Genomic DNA, 23,495 nt, shown 5'->3' on the forward strand with positions numbered 1-23,495 from the left:
TTGATTTCTAACTAATATTTATTTAGCCTTTACCTGCCACAAGCACTTTACTAGACATTCAAGGTGGGTGGCACTATTGGTAAAAAACTTGCCTGCCAATGTGGCAGTTTAGGGACACAGGTTCGATCCCTGGGTATGAAAGATCCTCTAGAGAAGGAAATGGCAACTCACTCTAGTATTCTTGCCTGGAGAATCCCATGGACTGAGTAGCTTGGCAAGTTACAGTCCGTAGGGTCACAAAGAGTTGGACACTACTGAAGCAACTTAGTAAGGCATGGCATCAGAGGATAATGCCTCACCTTGTTGTCCAGTGGTAGAGTCTAGTCATACTACAGGAATAACAACCAGAGCTTTACACTCAATAAAGTGGCAGTCATACAAAGTTTAGTGGAAACATGAAGTGGGATGGTCTAGAGACATCCTGGCTTGTTATATTTTACACAAAAATAATAACCAAAGACAGGATAGTCCAGGCAAGAGAAACAGTGTACTATCTAATTGGCATATTATAGAAAATACTGTGGCAATATTTAAAGATAAATTGAAAAGGTCAGTAGTAGGGACAAGAGAAGATCATAGGAGATTAGAGACAGAAATAAAAGAATAAGGGAGCCAGTTGAATAAGCTAAGTGAACTCCCTGAACTAAGACAGTGACTCTGGATAAAGTGGGGCTTCCAAGTTTCAGACTTCAACATTTGGAGACAGATAACACCATTCACTCACCTGGAAGGGCTGAGGGAAAGATGGAAGAAAGATTGGACCCTCCAAATGGGGATGTCTAGTAGGACGGAAGGATTTGGACAAAGGTTGAAATGCAACCCATAAAGTATAGTTATATTGATGGTAGTTTACGATATGACTATGACTATGAAAAGCCAGCCAGAGTAAAGAGAGACTAACACCAGAAGCAAAACCCCCAAAAAAGAAAGTACACAAACAGAGAAGAAGGAGTGATCACAGAGATAAATATGTGAAAGTAATGGGAGGCAGTGTCATGAAAGGAGAATATATACAAGAGAGGAGAGTATTTTGAGGAGGGGAGAATCAGTTATGCCAGATGACACAATTATAAATTTAAAAGCTAACATTTAAATTATGTCATGATATAATGTTTTGATATACTGAAGGAAAAGAATCCAACAGTTTTTCTGCCATCATGAGCAATGGTCAAGATTTTGCTAGGAGTGTGCGTACACTTTGGAGCAATGTAATTTAAGAGGCAGCTCTTTGGGGAAATTTTTAACGTTAGTTAGAATGATTGAAAACTTGACAGAGCAATAGAAGATTATGGAGAAAATAGAGATCTTCAGTCTGTAGAAAAGATAATTTAATGTACTTCCCCAAGCTGTCCTTACTTATGTGAAGGGCTCTTACACTGACCACCTCCTCTGGAACACACCAGGAGGTGTTAAGAAGGTAAGAATAGAATAATATTTCACTGGAACATGCTGTATTCTAATTTGGGAGGATAAAACAAGTCTGTGACTAACAAAAAGAAATACGTACTTTAATTTGTTTGAAAAGGGAAGGGGTAAGGAGACGTTATAAAGACATACATTATGGTACTGAAGGGAATGGCAATGTTTAATTGAGAAAAATAATGCCTTAATGAAGTACTTTGGAAGTTTTGTAGTCAGAAAAAATAAATATGCATGATTCTGTTTGCAGACTACCTGACTATAGCTTTTAACAGAGAATAAGCAGGCCTGGCTTCCAGTAATAAGAGAGTAATACTGTGTCACTTCTACATTTCCTCTGTACTTCAACTGTTGAAATAGTTTCATGTTTCTAGAATGAGTATGGTGAGCACAGTAAAATCTTGCTTTTTATCTTCAATTGATTCTGAATCTAGAACTATTATAAGCATTAGAATAATTATTTAATACTTACCAGGTACTGTGACATACACTCTGGAACCATATGAAGACTGAAACTATAATAGAGTAACAAAAGGCAGTACAGGCCTACTGAATTATTTTTTTGATCCAGGAAAATAATATAAATCTAAATTATCCTGAAAATTCCAAGTTTTATTATGCACATTTTGGTGATTCCATTAGAATGAAAATGCAAAAAGTTTGCTTTCTTGGCTATGTATAAAAACTATCTAGATCTTAAGTGGTAGAGTAGAATATTTTCAAAAGATATGATTGACCTTTCATAACTAATGGTTTGTGATTTATTATTTTACCTCCCTTTCATAAAAATGGACTCTAGGAGAATAAGATATTTAAAAAGAATCAAGGGTATTTTTCCTGGCCAAATTTATGATGGACTTAACTATGCTTCCAAGAAGGAAAAAGATATCTTCAAGGATGGTCATCTTGGGCATAAATTTAGTCATTATTGATTATATTGTCCTCTAGTTGAAGTATCTAATCTTTCAGCTGATGGCAAATGGAAGTAAAATGGTCTGATTATTTCACTTTGAATTTTAAAAGGCACACAGTCAAGTTTAAACTTAGCCAGCTAAAAATAAAATAATGGAAAAAGGTGTTGTCAGCTCACTCAACAAAAATAGAAATGTTTTCATTACTTCAAAAATAATGAAAATATATTTTAGTAAAGAAGAAATCAACACTCCATTTCCCAGCATTATTTTGGAAACAGATCATAGAATGATAATGTAAGAAGATCAGATGTGAGACACAAGAAACAAAAATTATACTTTCAAAATAATTCAGTATAAGGTACATGGGAGCCTTGAGAATAACTCCATGTTTTATAAAAATTTATTAATTACAGAAAATTTACCAGATATTTTCAATTAGCGCTGGATGGGAAAAAAATTAAACCAAAAATTGTGTGTGTGTGTGTGTGTGTGTGTGTGTGTGTGTGTGTGTGTGTATATATATAGACATATAGAGAGAGAGACATATATATATATATATATGTAAACGTATTTTGGTCCTAATGAAGTGAAACAGAAAATGGAAACTATTGAGTGGTTCCATAGATCTTGAAAAATAAATAAATCACAAAAACTTTCTGAATGTTATAACACATAGTATGTTACTGAATATAAATAAACTGCAGCATATTATCAACTTTTCCACAAATAGCTGTTTATTATGACTATAAGAAAAATTACTGCTAATATTTTCCTCATTGGACCTTGTACTTTGTATTTAAAAAGAACTGTAAAGAACAATTACAAAGAAAAATATGTCTTGCTTGATGTGGTGTGTAAAACTAGTTGCAATTTAGCATATTACTTTTGAAAATAATAGGGTCAATCATTTCTTTTCAGGTCATATGATTAAAAACTGCACACCACCTAAAATAGGGCTAATGCATCATACATTCAATGCAACATTTGGTTAAATAGACCATTTACTCAAAATTCAGTGCCCAATTTTAAAAATCAGAATCTATAATTTTTTAATCAAATATTATTGAACAAAGATATTTGTGAATCTCTCACAGTTGTGAAATATCAAATATGATCACAGCTCCACAGTTAAAATTAAACAGAATTTGTGAAATTCTTTTGATAGTTGAGACCAACATACTGATATATTTTTCATATGACTTCTTTTGCCAAACAAAACAAAATAACATATGTACGCAGAAATTATAACATTAGAACAATTGACAATGAAAGGTAGGCTTTTGTGTTTTCAAATATGATTAAGTTTAGAGAAATGTATGCTAGCGCAGGAACCAGAGATCAAATTGCCAACATCTGCTGGATCACAGAAAGCAGGAGACTTCCAGAAAAACACCTACTTCTGCTTTATTGACTACACCAATGCCTTTGACTGTGTAGATCACAAAAAAACTGGTAAATTCTTTAAGAAATGGGGATACCAGACCACCTGACCTGCCTCCTGAGAAACCTGTATGCAAGTCAGGAAGCAACAGTTAGAACTGGACATGGAGCAACGGACTGGTTCCAAATTGGGAAAGGAGTACGTCAACGCTGTACAGTGTCACCCTGCTTATTTAACTTATATGCAGAGTACATCGTGAGAAATGTCAGCCTGGGTGAAGCACAAGCTGGAATCAAGATTGCTGGTAGAAACATCAATAATCTCAGACATGCAGATGACATCACCCTTATGGCAGATAGTAAAGAACTAAAGAGCCTTTTGATGAAAGTGAAAGAGGAGAGTGAAAAACGTGGCTTAAAACTCAACATTCAAAAAACTAAGAACATGGCATCCAGTCCCATTACTTCATGGCAAATAGATGGGGAAAAAGTAGAAACAGTGGCAGACTTTACTCTTTTGGGCTCCAAAATCATTGTAGATGGTGACTGAAGACATGAAATTAAAAGACGCTTACTCCTTGGAAGAAAAGCTATGACCAACCTAGACAGCTTATTAAAAAGCAGAGACATTACTTTGCCAACAAAGGTCCATCTAGTCAAAACTATGGTTTTTCCAGTGGTCATGTATGGATGTGAGAGTTGGATTATAAAGAGAGCTGAGCACTGAAGAATAGATGCTTTTGAACTGTGGTATTGGAGAAGACTCTTGAGAGTCCCTTGGACTGCAAGGAGGTCAAACCAGTCAATCCTAAAGGAAATCAGTCCTGAATATTCATTGGATGGACTGATGCTGAAGCTGAAACTCTAATACTTTGGCCACCTGATGTGAAGAACTGACTCATTGGAAAAGACCCTGATGCTGGGAATGATTGAAGGTGGGAGATGAAGGGGACAACAGAGGATGAGATGGTTAGATGGCATTACCGACACAATGGGCATGAGTTTGAGCAGGTTCCTGGAGTTTGTGATGGACAGAGTGGCCTGGCATGCTGCAGTCCATGGGGTCGCAAGTCGGACATGACTGAGCAACTGAACTGAACTGAACTGATGCTAAAACAAAGACTACCCATTATAAGATTTTGACCAATTTACTTATGTTCCTGTGAATACAGTTTAAACTATTTATAAAAAAGTAAATCACAGAGTTCTTTGACATATTTATATAAAGTGTTACCCAAAATTCACTCATCAAAAAAAAAAAGGAAGCTTACTATTAGCCTAGAACTCTGCAAGGTACTTAGAACAAAGAAATGCATAAAAAGTAGATCTTCAACTTGACTAATTGAAGATCCAATGAAGGAAATAGATATTATCTAGACTTTGTATCTCTGAATCCATCACCTACCAAACCCCATCTTTCTCACTTCTATCAGGCTGCAGTAATCTTACTTTATTCCTCAGATACACAAAAGCTTTCCCCTGGAGTTTCTCTCCAACTGGGATGCTTGACATGACCAACTGTTTCTCAACCTTAAGGTCTACAGCATTCACTAATAGTTGCCTACTCAGTATGCTTCTTTCCTATCTTCTTGCTCAAAATTTTGTATAGAAGATCCTGCTGCTGCTGCTAAGTCGCTTCAGTCGTGTATGACTCAGTGCGGCCCCATAGACGGCAGCCCACCAGGCTCCCCCGTCCCTGGGATTCTCCAGGCAAGAACACTGGAGTGGGTTGCCATTTCCTTCTCCAATGCATGAAAGTGAAAAGTGAAAGTGAAGTCGCTCAGTCGTGTCTGACTCTTCGCGACCCCGTGGACTACAGCCCATCATGGGATTTTCCAGGCAAGAGTACTGGAGTGGGGTGCCATTGCCTGAGACCATACTTATTTCAAGCCAAATGTAACAATAAGTCTATCCCAATACTGAATAAGACAGCATTTTAAAAAATTAGATGGAGAAATTATAAAGACCTAAGAAAATCAGAAAAAAATTATTCTTCAGAATACAATTTAAAAAAACATGTAACCATCTGGTGAGAAAATATTTTAAATGCCATCAAAATATCAAGTTAAACAAAATCAAAGGGCATGCTGGATTTAGTTTTTATGATGTATGTACTTTTAGAGCAACAGAAAAATTTCTGTTAAGTATACATGTTTTTCTACTGATCTGAGTATACACACACAACTTACAGCTTTTGTCAAAAGAAGAGCAGCATCAAAAGAGGAAGAGTCTACATGAGTTGGACATCTAGTCACTCTGGTAAAAGTGATAGTAGAGTCAAGTGCAATTTAATTTAGGAAATCAGAAAATGTTCTGTTTCTGGCACACACAGGTACTGGAGTATATTATACCTACAACACAGAACTTCAATCAATAGCAGAACTGAATATGACTACCTAGCACAAAATAGAAGACAACTTATCAGTCATATAACTCCATCAGGAACAATCCCTCCATTCTTTACATTTTCAGTAATTAAAAAAAAATTAAAAATTACAACAAATAGTAAATGCTATTGAGTTGGGAGCCAACTGGGAGTGGCATGTATCAATTGTTTTAATATGAGAGAAAATTCCCCTCTACTTAATAAGAGGTATTTCTAATTTAGAGTAAATGTTTTATGCTATTTTGTACACAAATGATTCATCTCTATCACAGGTATTTTGCATTTTTTTTCTTGACTACTACCAGTTTGCACATCTGATGCATTTTATCCCTACAACAAAATTATCCAGCATTCTGAGAAAAGCCTTATTTGTGTGTGTCTAATGAGTAATTGTGTTCTTTCAGTTTCTTTAACTTTTGGCTATAATTTAAACTGCATATAGAAAAATGCATCTGTCATAATCACAGATTTACTCACAAATTCAGTTCAGTTCAGTCGCTCAGTCGTGTCTGACTCTGTGACCCCATGAACTGTAGCACATCAGGCTTCCCTGTCCATCACCAACTCCTGGAGTTCACTCAGTCTCATGTCCATTGAGTCAGTGATGCCATCCAGCCATCTCATCCTCTGTCATCCCCTTCTCCTCCTGCCCCCAATCCCTCCCAGCATCAGAGTCTTTTCCAATGAGTCAACTCTTCGCATGAGGTGGCCAAAGTACTGGACTTTCAGATTTAGCATCGTTGCTTCCAAAGAAAACCCAGGGCTGATCTCCTTCAGAATGGACTGGTTGGATCTCCTTGCAGTCCAAGGGACTCTCAAGAGTCTTCTCCAACACCACAGTTCAAAAGCATCAATTCTTCAACACTCAGCTTTCTTCACAGTCCAACTCTCACATCCATACATGACCACAGGAAAAACCATAGTTTTGACTAGACGAACCTTTGTTGGCAAAGTAATGTCTCTGCTTTTTAATATGCTATGTAGGTTGGTCATAACTTTCCTTCCAAGGAGTAAGCGTCTTTTAACTTCATGGCTCACAAAAACACCTAAATAAACAGCTCACAGACTCAACAGACATGAGTTTGAGTAAACTCTGGGAGTTGGTGATAGACAGGGAGGCCTGGCATGCTGCAGTCGATGGGTCGCAAAGAGTCAGACACGACTGAGCGACTGAACTGAACTGAACTGAACTGAAATAACCAGCACCCAGATCAAGAAATGGAATTATCCTAGCACTCTAGAATTCCTCTTGATCCCCTTTCAGGTATTACAGAACAAATGATAACCATTAACCTGAACTATACACAATAGTTCAAATTTGCCTCTTTTCTTATGCTATTCAAAACAGAATTATACAATGTCTGATGACCAATTTACTTAGCACTTTTTCATAGGTTTACTGTTATTGGTCATTTGGATTTTTTTTCTTCTAACTGTCTGCTGAAACCTTCACCCACCAAATTTCTGTCTTTTTACTATTAGTTTTAAGGAGGTCTTTATTTATTTTGGATAAAAGTACTTTATTTGGATACATGTACTGTGAAATCATCTTCCTTCTGTAGGGTGCTTTGTAACCCTATGTTCAGTGTCTCATGAAGGCTGATATTACTATTTTTAATGCAGTTCAGTTCATTCAGTCATGTCCAACTTTTTGCAACCCCATGGACTGCAGCACACCAGGCCTCCCTGACCATCACCAACTCCCAGAACCTGCTCAAATTCATGTCCATTGAGTCAGTGATGCCATCCAACCATCTCATCCTCTCTTATCCCCTTCTCCTCCTGACTTCAATTTTTCCCAGCATCAGGGTCTTTTCCAATGAGTCAGTTCTTCACATCAGGTGGCCAAAGTATTGGAGTTTCAGCTTCAGCATCAGTCCATCCAATGAATATTCAGGACTGATTTCCTTTAGGATTCACTGGTTGGATCTCCTTGCAGTCCAAGAGACTCTCAAGCGTCTTCTTCAACACCACAGTTCAAAAGTATCAATTCTTCAGTGCTCAGCTTTGTTTATGGTCCAAATCTCACATCCATACATGACCACTGGAAAAACCATAGTTTTGACTAGATGGACCTTTGTTGGCAAATTAATGTCTCTGCTTTTTAATATGCTGTCTAGGTTGGTCATAACTTTTCTTCCAAGGAGTAAGTGTCTTTTAATGTCATGTCTGCGGTCACCATCTGCAGTGATTTTGGGGCCTCCAAAAATAAAGTCTGACACTGTTTCCCCATCTATTTCCCATGAAGTGATGGGACCGGATGCCATGATTTTCGTTTTCTGAATGTTGAGTTTTAAGCCAACTTTTCACTCTCCTCTTTCGCTTTCATCAAAAGGCTCTTTAGTTCTTCACTTTCTGCCATAAGGGTGATGTCATCTGCATGTCTGAGGTTATTGATATTTCTCCTGGCATTCTTGATTCCAGCTTGTGTTTCATCCAGCCTGGCATTTCTCATGATGTACTCTGCATATAATTTAAATAAGGAGGGTGACTCTGTACAGCCTTGACGTACTTCTTTCCCAATTTGGAACCAGTCCATTGTTTCATGTCCAGCTCTAACTGTTGCTTCCTGATCTGCATACAGATTTCTCAGGAGGCAGGTAACGTGGTCTGGTATTCCCACTTCTTGAAAAATTTCCCACAGTTTGTTGTGATCCACACAGTCAAAGGCTTTGGCATAGTCAGTAAGGCAGAAATAGACATTTTTCTGGAACTCTCTTGCTTTTTCGATGATCCAGCAGATGTTAGCAATTTGATCTCTGGTTCCTCTGCCTTTTCTAAATCCAGCTTGAACATCTGGAAGGTCAAATAATTTAATGCAGTACAAATTATTATTTCCATTTATCATTAGTATGTCTAAGAAATCCTATCTACTCCAAAGTCACAAAGACACTGCATGATATTTTCTTCTAAATTACGCATTCAGTCTATAATTGACTTGTGTAAGATGTGAAGCAAGAGTGTATCCAGCTGACTCTACTCATTTCGGTTTTTTCTTACACAATGTAAATGGACAGTTTTTACAGCTCAGTGTTATATAACTCATTATTTCTAAGTACCAAATCTTAAATCTTTGGATTTTTTTTTTTTTTTTTTTTACTGTTTTAACAAGCAATATAATGTTACTATAAAAGAAGACCCTTGCCATCCTGAAACCTACTACAGAGAGTTAATTACAACTGAACACAGATCACAAACTAAATCTGCATCCTCATGGAAGTTATCCCAGAGAAGGATACTCACACAAAAAACACTGGGCTTTGAAGAAAAGGAGCAAACAAAGACACAGAGGCTGGAAGGCAAAGTAGAGAGATTTATAAAAGAGACATAGTTAGAGGAGGTTTTTCAAAAGAAAGCATGGACACTACATCCTATTAAACATTCTGCTCTGTTTTCTCCCACGAAAATCTTTAGTAAATTTCTAATGATGTCCACTAAAGAATATTAACTTGAGAATACATCATTATTAATCAATGTGGCAGCTCTGTTTCTCTCTCTGGTTCTTGTACATATTAGAAATGATGTCATCTATGTTGGCCTTGTAATATATATCCCATCATGTTACTTGCCAAGGACATGTAGTCTGATACAATGTTTGAAAATGTAAAGAAATTTAGTGAATGTGAAATGACAAACATAATATCAGAAGCAGATCTGCATGAGAGATTTTTAGCAGGCTCTCTTGTTGAACACATTATTAGGTCCTCAACTCATTAGATGACCCAAGATATTTTTAGAGTAAATAACAAAAGATATCAAGTTGTACTATTTCATGTGTACGAGTGAAATAACACTGATGATTTCAAATTATTTGTAATACACAAACATAAAGTCTCAAAAAAAAAAAATCTGTCTCTGAAAAAGCCCAGTTAACTTTTAAAGGAATCAACAAATATGTCATTATTAGTGGTTTCTTTTAGATCTGAAGTATGTAGATCAATTACCACTGATGCTTAACTTTGGTGGGGGGAAAAAGTCAACATTTGTTACCTATATAAATTTCATCAGGCTACTCATAGTATGTTCCATTTTAGATTTGACTTCAAACTCAAAGGATGCTTTGTATACTGTGGAGCTCACTGCAAAACTCAAAGCAGAGAATTTGCTCAAGACACATATATTCCCAGTTTTTAGGAAATAATAGCACACAATCCCCCCTTATACACAGAAGTTCTTAGCAAGTTAGCATGTATCTCGTAAGCACAAAAGGGTGTGTTTGTTTTGTTTATGTAAAAGTGATTTGCTTACTAAAGTTTTTCATACACAAAGTTCCGATGGCTTCCTCATTGAGGCAGTTTCCTGATTATGGCAGTGTACTGTTGATGCATGTATTGAACATAGACAACAGTTCCCCTAGAAACTCATTCCTACTGTATAGCTTTGAAAAGGGTTATTTCAATCAGCAATCTCTCTTTCCTTAACCCTGCCCAGGATTGTGTGAGATATTTAATCTATATAATAAATTCCTTTCTGCTTAACATAGTTAGAGGGACTTTTTTCCTTCTCATGGTAATCTGACCAATAGTGTGTGTTGTAAGAATGAAACATAAACTGTTTAACTCAGTGATTGAGAGATAATCAATGTTCAACAAATGTTTGTATCACAATTATTGAGAATTCAAATACGTATTCAGGATGAGAACTAAATTATTGCCTACCGTATCAGTAAACAAAGGATGTCACAGCCATCAACTATCACATTACAGATGCTGAATGGCAACTCAGGAAGGAAACAAGGAATTCCCATCTTTCAGCAGGCTTCATCCTGAAGCCACTCCTTAAGGTGCAGCCTTGAGGAAACTCCAAATGAGAAAACACAGGATACTGGCCCCAGATAGCTGGGGTGCATATCAAAAGAATGATTTCAGTGAGCCCAGACTCCTCCAATTTCCCATACAAGGAAAAGTGCTAAATTGCTTTACTTGAGCTATCTGGTTTTCTTCTGTTTACAATAATCTTTTGATGTTCTGATGTTCCAACTACCTGGTTCTTTTGCAAAAATATCCTATACACCCTGCCCTCCTTCCTCTTTGGAGCAGTCTCTCAGAGCTGAGATGCCATCTCCAGAGCCTGAAGTCCTAAGAATGTCCAATGAATAAAACGTGTGTACGCTGTGTCTGACTCTTCGCGACCCCCATGGACTGTAGTCCATCAGGCTCCTCTGTCCCTGGGATTTCCAAGGTAAGAATACTGGAGTGAATTGCCATTTCCTCCTCCAGGGGCTCTGCCCAACCCAGGCATGGAACCTGCAATCCTGCATTGGCAGGCAGATTGTTTTACCAGGGAGCCACCTGGGAAGCATGAATAAAACATAATGCTCAACTTTCAGGCAGTGCTTTTTTTCCCCCCCCCCAGTCAACAGATATAAAGCAATTGTAGATGAAACCTGGGTCTCCCACATTGCAGGCAGATTCTTTATCTTCTGAGCCACCACAGAAGCCAATAGAGGAAACACTTGTGACCAAAGTTAAATGGCAAGGAAATTCCTGAGAATTTGAGGAATTCCTGGCCAATTTTTGCAATTTCTCCTTATTATCTATTGCAATGTATTGTAATCTGGGGATGTTGACCTCATCCTTGCGGAAGATTCTGATGCTTTCCTCCTCAGTTACAGATCAGACACTCTTACCAGACTTCTCTGTGCGGTCTACCTTCCCTGCAGAGAACACGGTGGCAGCGCCTTCGCGGCCTGGCCGGGGCGGAACAGCTGCTGCGAGCAGGAGGTGGGGAGCGCCTCCTGCGGCTGCTTGAATCGGCCTGCCCCCGCCTATGTCTTCAGATTCCACTTCAGCCTCTCTCTTCATCGAGGAACTGGCATTGCTACTTGCACCTGTGGAAAGTGCCGCTTTCCCTAGAGAGAGCCAGTAGCCCTAGCCTATATCAGCAACACCGGTCCACAATCTGGTGGAGGATTGGGGAAACAGCAGCCCAGAGACAACCTGGAGCTCGTCTTCACGCAATTGGAGGAGGAACTTGGAATCCCAGGTTATCTGGGTTCAATGAAAATAATCTGTGAGCTCTGATGGACTATTCTTCAAGAACTGGCTATATACACAGTTCCTAAAAAGGAAAAAAAAAAAAAAAAAGAATCTGTTTGAAGAGGAGAAATTGCTCAGAAGGAGATTTAGAGAAAATCCAGACCAAGGCAGGGGAGAGTGAAAATGTTAGTGGCTCAGTCGTTTCTGATTGTTTGCGACCCTATGGACCGTAGCCTCTGTCCATGGAATTCTCCAGGCAAGAATACTGGAGTAGGTTTCCATTCCCTTCGCCAGGGGACCGTCCTGACCCAGGATTCGAACCCAGGTCTTGTGCCTTGCAGGCAGATTCTTTACTGGCTCAGCCTCCAGGGAAGCCGAAGCAGGTGAGATAACAGTGAAATTTCTAAAAAGAAGTCACCTGGAGATGGAGGTGAAGAACAATGTCGAATGAGAGATAAATTCTGAAATAGTTGTTACCACTTCCACAGAAATCCTGGTGTTGTGATCACCCCTACATGCACTGAAGTTACCAGAAGAGCCCATCACAGAGTGGGATGAATATTGGTGTGAGGTGGCGATTGCTCATGAAATTAATCAGTCAATCTAAGAAATAATTAGAAAATTTTATTCAAGGCAAATTTGAGGATTATAACCTGAGAAGAGCATATCAGAAAGTTCTGAGAACGGTTCTGCCAGTTAGAAATCAAGGCACAGTTATGTAAAAATTTTTGAGACAGTGGACTGAACATCAAATGATGTATTATTGACTGTTTATATAATTCAGCTCTAAGCAACATCCTGGTGGGTCATATGACCCCTTAAAAGATCAAGAAGTAATGTTATCTCTTAAGGAGTTGCCTTGTTGGTGCTAGGAGAATGTTGCCATTTATACCTGCTCATGGGGGAGGTTTGGTCAATACACAATGCAAATACACCATAGTGTGGGGAGAAGGGAAGCCAAAGGGCAGAGAAGAATTTTATGTTTATATTTTTCTTGTCTTGCCATAAAATATGAATTTTGTCTCACTTGCTAAATGACACTCTGAGGGTGCCTATGTCTGTCCTGAACTTTGGGAGGCCCAAGACCAAAAGATATAAGTACTGGTTAGCCCAGCAAGCTGCCAAAAGAATGGTCTCCACCAGCTCCTACAGGATCTGAATCTATTCTCCAAAAATAGCAAAGTAGATTCAGAAAAGCAATGGAGCTAAGATGGGCCAGCACCATGATATCACTCCCAGCTCTGACCGAATACAGAATTTTGGAGAGCATATGGAGATAGCAGACTAGACTGCATATACATGTTGAACTATCCATATCACCATCTTCTTCAACACTTGTCACATCTGGCCTTGTTGGGTCAGTCCTACTACAGAAATACCAGGCTGTAGATTTGATAAGCTAAATATTAATAGACCAGAAGAGTCTAGAGCCTATTTAGCCTCTGCCTCCATTGGAATTCATTGGAGTAAATGGTAGAGCTAGTTCATTCTAATCATCCAAACTGAACATTTGTATCTCAAGAAAAAATAGATTGTGTTCTTAAATATATATATATATATATATATATATGATCACTGGCTTTTGAACAGAGACTAGAACACATGATATACTTGATGATTGAATGGTGAACACAACTCCTCTTCAGATGTACTCCAAGCTTACTCATCTAAGTATTGATTCCAAGGCAAAGGATATTATTCTGCTCCATCTGATATAAGAAAGTGAAATATTTAGACCATATGAAAACAATTCAGTCTTAGTTTACATCACAGTATTTTTCAAAAGTATGGAAGAGTTGTATGTGTGTGTGTGTGTGTAATAGGAACATTAGAATGTGACGTTAACTTTCAGAACTGCCCTTTTAACCATTGCATCCAAAGTCTTAGCTCAGAACCTGGTATGGTGACTCACTTAAAAATCACCACTCTTGTCATCAACATCCTAGAAACAGTAAAAACTCTACTATAAAGTTTATTATTTTGCTGTTTTATTGTTCTCACTTTATAGTTTGTCCATATAACAAGGCTTGGAGAAGAGTACTACAAACCCAAATTTACCCATGGGGACTCAGAGGCTGAGACGTCATCCATGGTTACAAACTTTGAAAATGGCAAAACCAAACATTAAACACAGGTTTGTTTAAGAAAACTCAAGGAGTGAATAACAAAGCCCCTTTAGTGTAAAATATTGCTTTTACTATGGCATTCTAGAGGTGTTGCCACTATTTGCCTTTCCCAACTATCCTTTTAATAACTAAGCACAATGCGGATTTACTGATTCTTCTGCTTCTGCAACTAAAGCTTTTGTATCTGTTCAAGTATCTCCTCTGTTTTAAAGAAAAAAGACATCCCATAGGAATTTCCTACTTGAAGCCTATTTTCTCTCTGTGATTAAATTACATAATCATATTTAGAAAACAAAATAACATTGCTTATATGCAGAGTACACCATGAGAAATGCTGGGCTGGAAGAAGCACAGGCTGGAATCAAGATTGCCGGGAGAAATATCAATAACCTCAGATATGCAGATGACATCACCCTTATGGCAGAAAGTGAAGAGGAACTAAAAAGCCTCTTGATGAAAGTGAAAGTGGAGAGTGAAAAAGTTGGCTTAAAGCTCAACATTCAGAAAACGAAGATCATGGCATCCGGTCCCATCACTTTATGGGAAATAGATGGGGAAACAGTGGAAACAGTGTCAGACTTTATTTTTTCGGGCTCCAAAATCACTGCAGATGGTGATTGCAGCCATGAAATCAAAAGACACTTACTCCTTGGAAGGAAAGTTATGACCAACCTAGACAGCATATTAAAAAGTGGAGACATTACTTTGCCAACAAAGGCCTGTCTAGTCAAGGCTATGGTTTTTCCAGTGGTCATGTATGGATATGAGAGTTGGACTGTGAAGAAGGCTGAGCACTGAAGAATTGATGCTTTTGAACTGTGGTGTTGGAGAAGACTCTTGAGAGTCCCTTGGACTGCAAGGAGATCCAACCAGTTCATTCTGAAGGAGATCAGCCCTGGGTGTTCTTTGGAAGGAATGATGCTAAAGCTGAAACTTCAAAACTTTGACCACCTCATGCAAAGAGTTGACTCATTGGAAAAGACTCTGATGCTGGGAGGGATTGGGGGCAGGAGGAGAAGGGGACGACAGAGGATGAGATGGCTGGATGGCATCACTGACTCGATGGACGTGAGTCTGAGTGAACTCCGGGAGCTGGTGATGGACAGGGAGGCCTGGTGTCCTGGGATTCATGGGGTTGCAAAGAGTCGAACATGACTGAGTGACTGAACTGAACTGAACTGAAGAAATAGAGGAATATCAGAGAAAACAAGATGCATCTAAACTGAAAAATGCAGACTCCACAGAAAAACAAAAAACCCAACCACAAATATTTTGTATATTTTTATGTTAAATATACCATGAAAAATAAAAAATAGTGAACATTTTTTGATAGCTGTTTTCAAACATGTGCAATTTTCTCTATAAGATATGTAAATTATTTGAAGAATTTACATTTCATTAAAAGCAGTTAAGTCACACTATGAAGACTTAACTTGAAAAGTTTTCCAGATATCCCTTCTGTTCCCAAATCAATTGGTCTCTGCATTCCATGAAAAAAAAGTACAATACTTCTCTGATTAATGGAGAACATCAATCTGAATTGAGTAGTTTCATTAATAAAGCCTTTCAATCTATATTTATCTATACTAAGTATACTAAGTTATTAAACTAAGTACACTAAATGCTGGGCATGTTGCAAAACATTTGAGATGAAAAAACAGTGAATTCTTCATAGCTAATAATATTGATAACACAACCATCAAACTAAATCCTAAAAATAGAAAAATACTTCCCAAGTAATTTAGATGAACTTGAGGGAGAAACCCAACATACCTTCTATTTAAATATTCTGAAAAGTTTAGGCTTTGACTTGATGGCAGTATGTAGATAAGACTGTAACTGACATATTTAACAACAAATGACTATTTATAAAATAATTTAAAATTCCTCTATGGTTGTTATATTAAGTTGTTCATTTTTCAACATATTGCTTTAATATGTAGGCATTATTGAATCAACAAAATAAAGTGAGGTGGTCTCCACCACCACATTTATAAAGAACATACAGATTATTACTGACAAATTACAGTATAATAAAGATAATCAACTCATGCTTGATATAGTTTCATTTGTCTTCTCTGATCTCTACTTGAACTAATCTCTATGAAAAAAAGTCTCCAATAAACTTTACATAGACTTCACTCAGTAAGCTCTTACCTCACGAGCATATCTTAGACAATGCTTGTATATAGTCCTACTCATTCCTAAGCGGTTTTGTTTAAGATTATCAGATATCTCCAGATTATAGACACCATAAAGGCAAAAATCATGCTGGGATTCACTTTGATGTCACTTCCAGAAGAAGTAGAGGGGAATCAAGTAAAAGAAGTGTAGACACCTATCTATAGAAGGCAAAGATGTCAGAGAAATTAACACTTGCATCATAAAGGAGTAAAGGATGAAGAGGTGTTCGCCAAACAAAAATGTGACTGGGCATGTTCCACAGAAAACGAACATCAAGTGTAAGGGGCGAAGTGGTTGAGGGAGGGTTTTCCATGGGAAATATAGGGTTCCTAGACTGAAAAATACAAGGCAAAAATATAAAAAGGAAGGTTAAATTCATTGGACAGAGTATGCACTGATGTTTATATTTTACCCAGTAAAACACTGATATTCAGGGCTCCCCTGATGGTGCACAGTAGATAAGAATCTGCATGCCAATGTAGGGGACATGGGTTCCATTCCTCGTCCAGGAAGATTCCACATGCAGTGCAGCAACTGAGCCCACACCCTAGAGACCACAAGTCACAACGATGAGCCCACGTGCAGCAACTACTGAAGCCCACATGCCTAGAGCCCATGATCTGCAACAAGAGAAGCCACCGCAATGAGAAGGCTGTGCACCACAACTAGAGAGTCAGCCCCTGCTCGCTGCAACTAGAGGAAACCCAGAAGCAGTGAAAAACCAGCACAGTCACAAATAAACAAATAAAAAAACTTTTAAAAGCAATGGTGTTTAAATAGTCTTTCACAGTAAAAGTATTTAAAATATAGTTTAGTACCTTAGATATAAAACAGATACATGGGGAATACCAGTAGTTGAAATGGTGACCTAAATATCCAAAGATTTTGTTGTCTATCCTCCTATCACAGTAGCCTCTCTTAACACAAGCAGCTCTATCCTCTAAGTTTAAGGAAATGATATTATGTTGAGATAGTGGCTTCACGTTCTTGCAAATGGCCTTCAGTAAGAGGAGGAGAGGAGATAACTCTATCAAAACAAGACCTAATTAGCCCCTCAGTCAGTATCTCCCATCAGGAAGCTTCCATAAGCCTCTTAACCTTCTCCAACAGAGGGCAGTCAGAATGAAAACCACAATCACAGAAAACTAACCAATCTGATCACATGGACCACAGCTTTGTCTGACTCAATGAAACCATGAGCCATGCCCATGTAGGGCCACCCAAGATAGATGGGTCATGGTGGAGAGTTCTGACAAAATGCGGTCCACTGGAGAAAGGAATTGGAGAAGGCAATGGCACCCCACTCCAGTACTCTTGCCTGGAAAATCCCATGGATGGAGGAGCCTGGTAGGTTGCTGTCCATGGGGTCGCTAAGAGTCGGACACGACTGAAGCGACTTACCAGCAGGAGAAAGGAATGGCAGTCAACTTCAGTATTCTTGCCTTGAGAAACCCATGAAAGTATGAAAAGGCAAAAAGATAGGACATTGAAAGATGAAGTCCCCAGGTAAATAGGTGCCCAATATGCTACTTTAAATCAGTGGAGAAATAACTCCAGAAATAATGAAGAGACAGAGCCAAAGCAAAAACACCTAGTTGTGGATGTGACTGGTGATAGAAGCAAAGTCTGAGCTGTAAAGAGCAATATTGCATAGGAATGTTAGGTCTATGAATCAAGGCAAACCGGAAGTGATCAAACAGGAGATGGCAAGAAGGAACGTCAACATTTTAGGAATCAGCGAACTAAAATGGACTTGAATGGGTGAATTTAACTCAGATAACCATTATATCTACTACTATGGGCAAGAATCCCTTAGAAGAAAGAGATTAGCCATCATAGTCAACAAAAGAGTCTGAAGTGCAGTACTTGGATGAAATCTCAAAAATGACAGAATGATTTCTGTTCGTTTCCAAGGCAAACCATTCAATACCACAGTAATCCAAGTCTATGCCCTGACCAATAAGAAGATCAACAAGATATTCTAGAACTAACACCCAAAAAAGATGTCCTTTTCATTATAGGGAACTAGGAAGTCAAGAAATACCTGGAGTAACAGGCAAATTTGGACTTGGAGTACAGAACAAAGCAGTGCAAAAGCTAATACAGTTTCACCAAGAGAACACATTGTTAATAGCAAACACTCTCTTGAAACAACACAAGAGAAGACTCTACACATGGACATCACAAGATGGTCAACACTGATGTCAGATTCATTATATTCTTTTCAGCCAAAGGTGGAGAAGTTCTATACAGTCAGCAAAAACAAGACCAGGAGTTGACTGTGGCTCAGATCATGAACTCTTTATTGCCAAATTCAGACTTAAATTGAAGAAAGTAGGGAAAACCACTTGATCATTCAGGTATGACCTAAATCAAATTCCTTATAATTATACAGTGGAAGTGACAAATAGATTCAAGGAATTAGATCTGATAAACAGAGTACCTGAAGAACTATGGATGGAAGTTCTTTACATTATACAGGAAGCAGTGATCAAGACTAACCCCAAGGAAAATAAATGCCAAAAGCAAATTGGTTGTCTGAGTCCTTACAAATAACTGTGAATAGAAGAGAAGCTAAAGGCAAAGGAGAAAAGGAAAGATATACCCATTTGAATGCAGAGTTCCAAAGAATAGCACAGAGAGATAAGAAAGCCTTCCTCAGTGATCCATGCAAACAAAGAGAGGAAAACAATAGAATGGGAAAGTCTAGAGATTTCTTCAAGAAAATTAGAGATATCAAGGGTACATTTCATGCAAAGATGGGCACAATAAAGGACAGAAATATTATGGACCTAACAAATGCAGAAAATGTTAAGAAGAGGTAGCAAGAGTACACAGAAAAACTATACAAAAAAGATTTTCATGACCCAGATAATCAGGATGTTGTGATCACTCATCTAGAGCCAGACATCCTGGAATACGAAGTCAAGTGGGTCTTAGGAAGCATCACTACAAACAAAGCTAGTGGAGGAGATGGAATCCCATTTGAGCTATTTCAAATCCTTAAAGATGATGCTATGAAAGTGCTGCACTCAATATGCCAGCAAATTTGGAAAACTCAACAGTGGGCACAGGACTGGAAAAGGTCAGTTTGCATTCTAGTCCCAACAGAGGCAATGCCAAAGAATGCTTAAACTACTGCACAATTGCACTCATCTCACAAACTAGCAAAGTAATGCTCAAAACTCTCCAAGCCAGGCATCAGCAGTACGTGAACTGTGAAATTCCATATGTTCAAGCAGGATTTAGAAAAGGTAGATGAACCAGAGATCAAATGCCAATATCCACTGGATCATTGAAAAAGAGAGAGTTCCAGAAAAACATATATTTTTGCTTTGTTGACTATGCCAAAGCCTTTGACTGTGTGGATCACAACAAACTGTGGAAAATTCTTAAACAGATAGGAACACCAGACCACCTTACCTGCCTGCTGAGAAATCTGTATGCAGGTCAAGAAGCAACAGCTAGAACTGGACTGGTTTCAGATAGGGAAAGGAGTATGTCAAGTCTGTATATTGTCACCCTGCTTATTTAACTTATATGCAGAGTACATCATGAGAAATGCTGGACTGGATTAAGCACAAGCTGTACTCTAGATTTCTGGTAGAAATATCAATAACCTCAAATAGGCAGATGACACCACCCTTACAACAGAAAATGAAGAAGAACTAAAGAGCATCTTGATAAAAATGAAAGAGGAGAGTGAAAATGTTGGCTTAAACTCAACAGTCAGAAAACTAAGATAATGGCATCTGGGCCATCACTTCATGGCAAATAGATGTGGACACAGTGGAAACAGAGACAGAGTTTATTTTGGGGGGCTCCAAGATCACAGCAGATGGTGATGGCAGACATGAAATTAAAAGACACTGGTTCCTTGGAAGAAAAGTTTTGACCAACCTAGACAGCATATTAAAAAGCAGAGACATTACTTTGCCAACAAAGGTTCATCTAGTCAAAGCTTTGGTTTTTCCAGTAGTCATGGATGGATGTGAGAGCTGGACTTAAAGAAAGTTGAGCACTGAAGAATTGATGCTTTTGAACTGTTGGAGAAGACTCTTGAGAGTCCCTTGGACTGCAAGGAGGTCAAACCAGTCAATCCTAAAGGAAATCAGTCCTGAATATTCATTGGAAGGACTGATGGTGAAGCTGAAACTCCAATACTTTGGCCCCCTGATGCGAAGACCTGACTCATTTGAAAAGACCTTGATGCTGGGAATGATTGAAGGTGGGAGAAGGGGACAACAGAGGATGTGATGGTTGGATGGCATCACTGACTCAATGGACATAAGTTTTAGTAAGCTCAGGGAGTTGATGATAGACAGGGAAGTGCCGGAGTCCAGCCCCGGCTGATCCAGGGAATTCGAAGGGGAGATGGCTTCGGCGACTATTTAAATATTCGTCAAAGATATAAAGAGTAATAGAATGAGGATAGCTCAGCAGGAAAATTCAGTGGAGAAAAGAGGCTGAGTAGCTTAGTTTACGCGGGAGACCAATAAAACTTCAAGACAAGAAGTTTGCACCACTTACGTAGGCCGCAGGCGTCCTTCCGCTCTTCCAAAGGAGAGGAGACACTGAGGCCTCCCCAGTCGGATCTTAGAAGCCCAGGCAAAATTAGTAAGCTTGGTGGGTTCTGCGCTACAGATGGAGACTCAGCCAGAGTTTGAGAGGGAAAAAGACATGGGGAGACCAGTATTTCGAGGAACTGATCCCCATTCTTTATTTTCCAGAGTCTGTTTTTATACACTGAGATGTTATACAAAAGTCACGTGGGGACAGCAGTCCTGACTTTTATTAAAGTCACGTGCTTCACACAAATGTATACAGAGGTCTTAGGGGTGTTACATCATCTTCTGGCCAGGGGGGCCTGCTGACAATTTATGACCCTCTCCTTGTGACAGTGGTCAGTCAACCAGAACACTTTTTTCTCCAAGGGTGATTATTCTTAAAACAGACGCCACCCAAATAAAGTTACATTCCTATAGGGTGAGGGTGTAGTGGGTTTTAGTTAAGGAAAGAATTTACTTAGCCTAAGGTCTAATGTGATTTATATCAAAGGTTAATACTTATTTCTTCTATATATTCATTAATGTGTGTAAGGGCAGGGGATGTGGAGTCTTAGCAACAAACATTGGCTCAACAAATCAAAAACCCTTCACCAATACAATTTCTAATCAGCCCATTATACTTATACTAATAGTTTTCTAACTTTTCTAAGGAACCTGTTTTTAGAAGGTTTAAAGCATCTCGTGCCTCTCACGGTTGGGAGGCTGTGAGCAATCACACATGGCCAGACAAGCCTGTCAGGCAGGCTAGAGAACCTTCAGAGGAGTTTGTAGGTTGAAACACTCCTGTCACGCCCAGGAATTATTATTAACTGGAGCTCTAAGTTAACTCCTTCTCCAAAAGAGGTGGTGGGGGACAGCCCCCCGTAAAGTCAGAGGTGTAGGGGAGAGCACAAAGTAGTAAAGAAGGCAGGCTCTAGTTATGGGGGTAGATGTTCAAGAATTTCCAGGGGGACTCCTGAGGCTTGATCCCGCCTTTGCATATGTCGAGCCTCCTTCCTCATGACCTTTGTCATGGGCGGAGTGCCTCACACCGGCCCCCAACAGGGAAGCCTGGCGTGCTGTGGTCCATGGGGTCAAAAAGAGTCAAACGTGACTGAGTGCCTGAACTGAACTGAAGAGGAGGCCTTGGCTTGTATGAGTTAGAAGTGAAGTCTGAAAGATTCTTAAACAGTGAGCCCGAGGAGTTAGAAGCCAAGGGTACTCAGACATTAAATTATGAGTCGTGTTGGTTTTAAAAAATACCTTAATCACTTCTGTGGCAGAAGTAAGTTAGTAGCACCCAGGAAAAGTTCTGTAGGGTCCAAGGAGAGACATTAGTTTTCAGATATATTGAACTTGAGGGTTTGAGGTAAAGGTACACCTGGTACTTCAGCTGGGGTATATTGAAACAAAGTGAGTGTATTGATACACATGGAAATGAATCTAGATATGGAAGGATATAGTTTTAAGTTAGGAAAGTTTGAATACCCTATATGGAGGGTAGAAAACATTGGAGAGGAAGTTAAAGAGAGGATTGATGGAGAATGACTTCAAAGAAAGCAGACAGGAAGGAAGAAATGACCTTAAACACACTGGTGTTTGCATCAGCCTTGGAATTAGATAATTTGTTTTCTTATCTGAATCTTTGAACCCATGTATAGCTCTTTCAGTTACCTGAGCCAAAGTGGTCCTTTTCTGTTAAGGCAACATGGGTTGACACTCTGTGGCTTGTAATCCCAGCAGTCATGATGAATACAAATGGTGAAATAAATTTTCCTTTTAAGATGTAAGGATGAGGACTGATAGTGTTGAGATTATGAGACTCTTAGAAGAAGTTGCAAGGTTTTTTTTATGATGCCTAAACTATTTCTCTGAACTCAGAAGTAAGATCGTCCACTGAAAGGTGTGAGTGAGGCGGGCTTGGATTTCAGGTTTGAGAAAAGTAGTTATAACATTCGAAAAGGAAAGGAACTGAAAATAGACCACAATGAGGTTGCAGAGCAATATTTACACTATGTGTTAAATGATTTGATAAAATTTAACAAACTATGTAAGATAAACCAAATTTAGTGAAAAATATTTCTCAGAACAAATTTCTTAAATCTAGTTTTATGTTTGTTTTCATATTTCTTGTTTTTTGAATTGGGAATGTGTGCATTCTTCCTCTGCATGAACTATTCAAACTTGAAAAAAAATAGTTACATGATGTGCTATCACTGATAATTGTTCACATCAAATATTAATCAGGTAAATCATGTTAGAAAAGCTCCTTATTAGAAAGGGGAAAAATGATTCCTTCAAATGCTTATGTTAATTCCCCCCTCTCCCTCAAGGTGTGTTTTCAATCCTTTTTAAATTAAGAATAAATAATGAATACAATTTATCAGTGTCTTAAAGAGATCCTTATTGGCCTTGATTACATGCACATCGATTACTAATAATCTGTTTTTAAACAAAGAGCATTGTTTTTTCACATGGTTTCTGAAGGATGATAGATATACTTTTAGATCATTTGATGAAGCATCTATAAATTATATATGTGTGTAAAGATACATAAATAT

The sequence above is a fragment of the Bos grunniens genome, chromosome 17 (genome assembly GCF_055505025.1).
Source record: "Bos grunniens cultivar Pamir isolate PY7600 chromosome 17, Bosgru_T2T1.0, whole genome shotgun sequence".
NCBI lineage: Eukaryota > Metazoa > Chordata > Mammalia > Artiodactyla > Bovidae > Bos > Bos grunniens.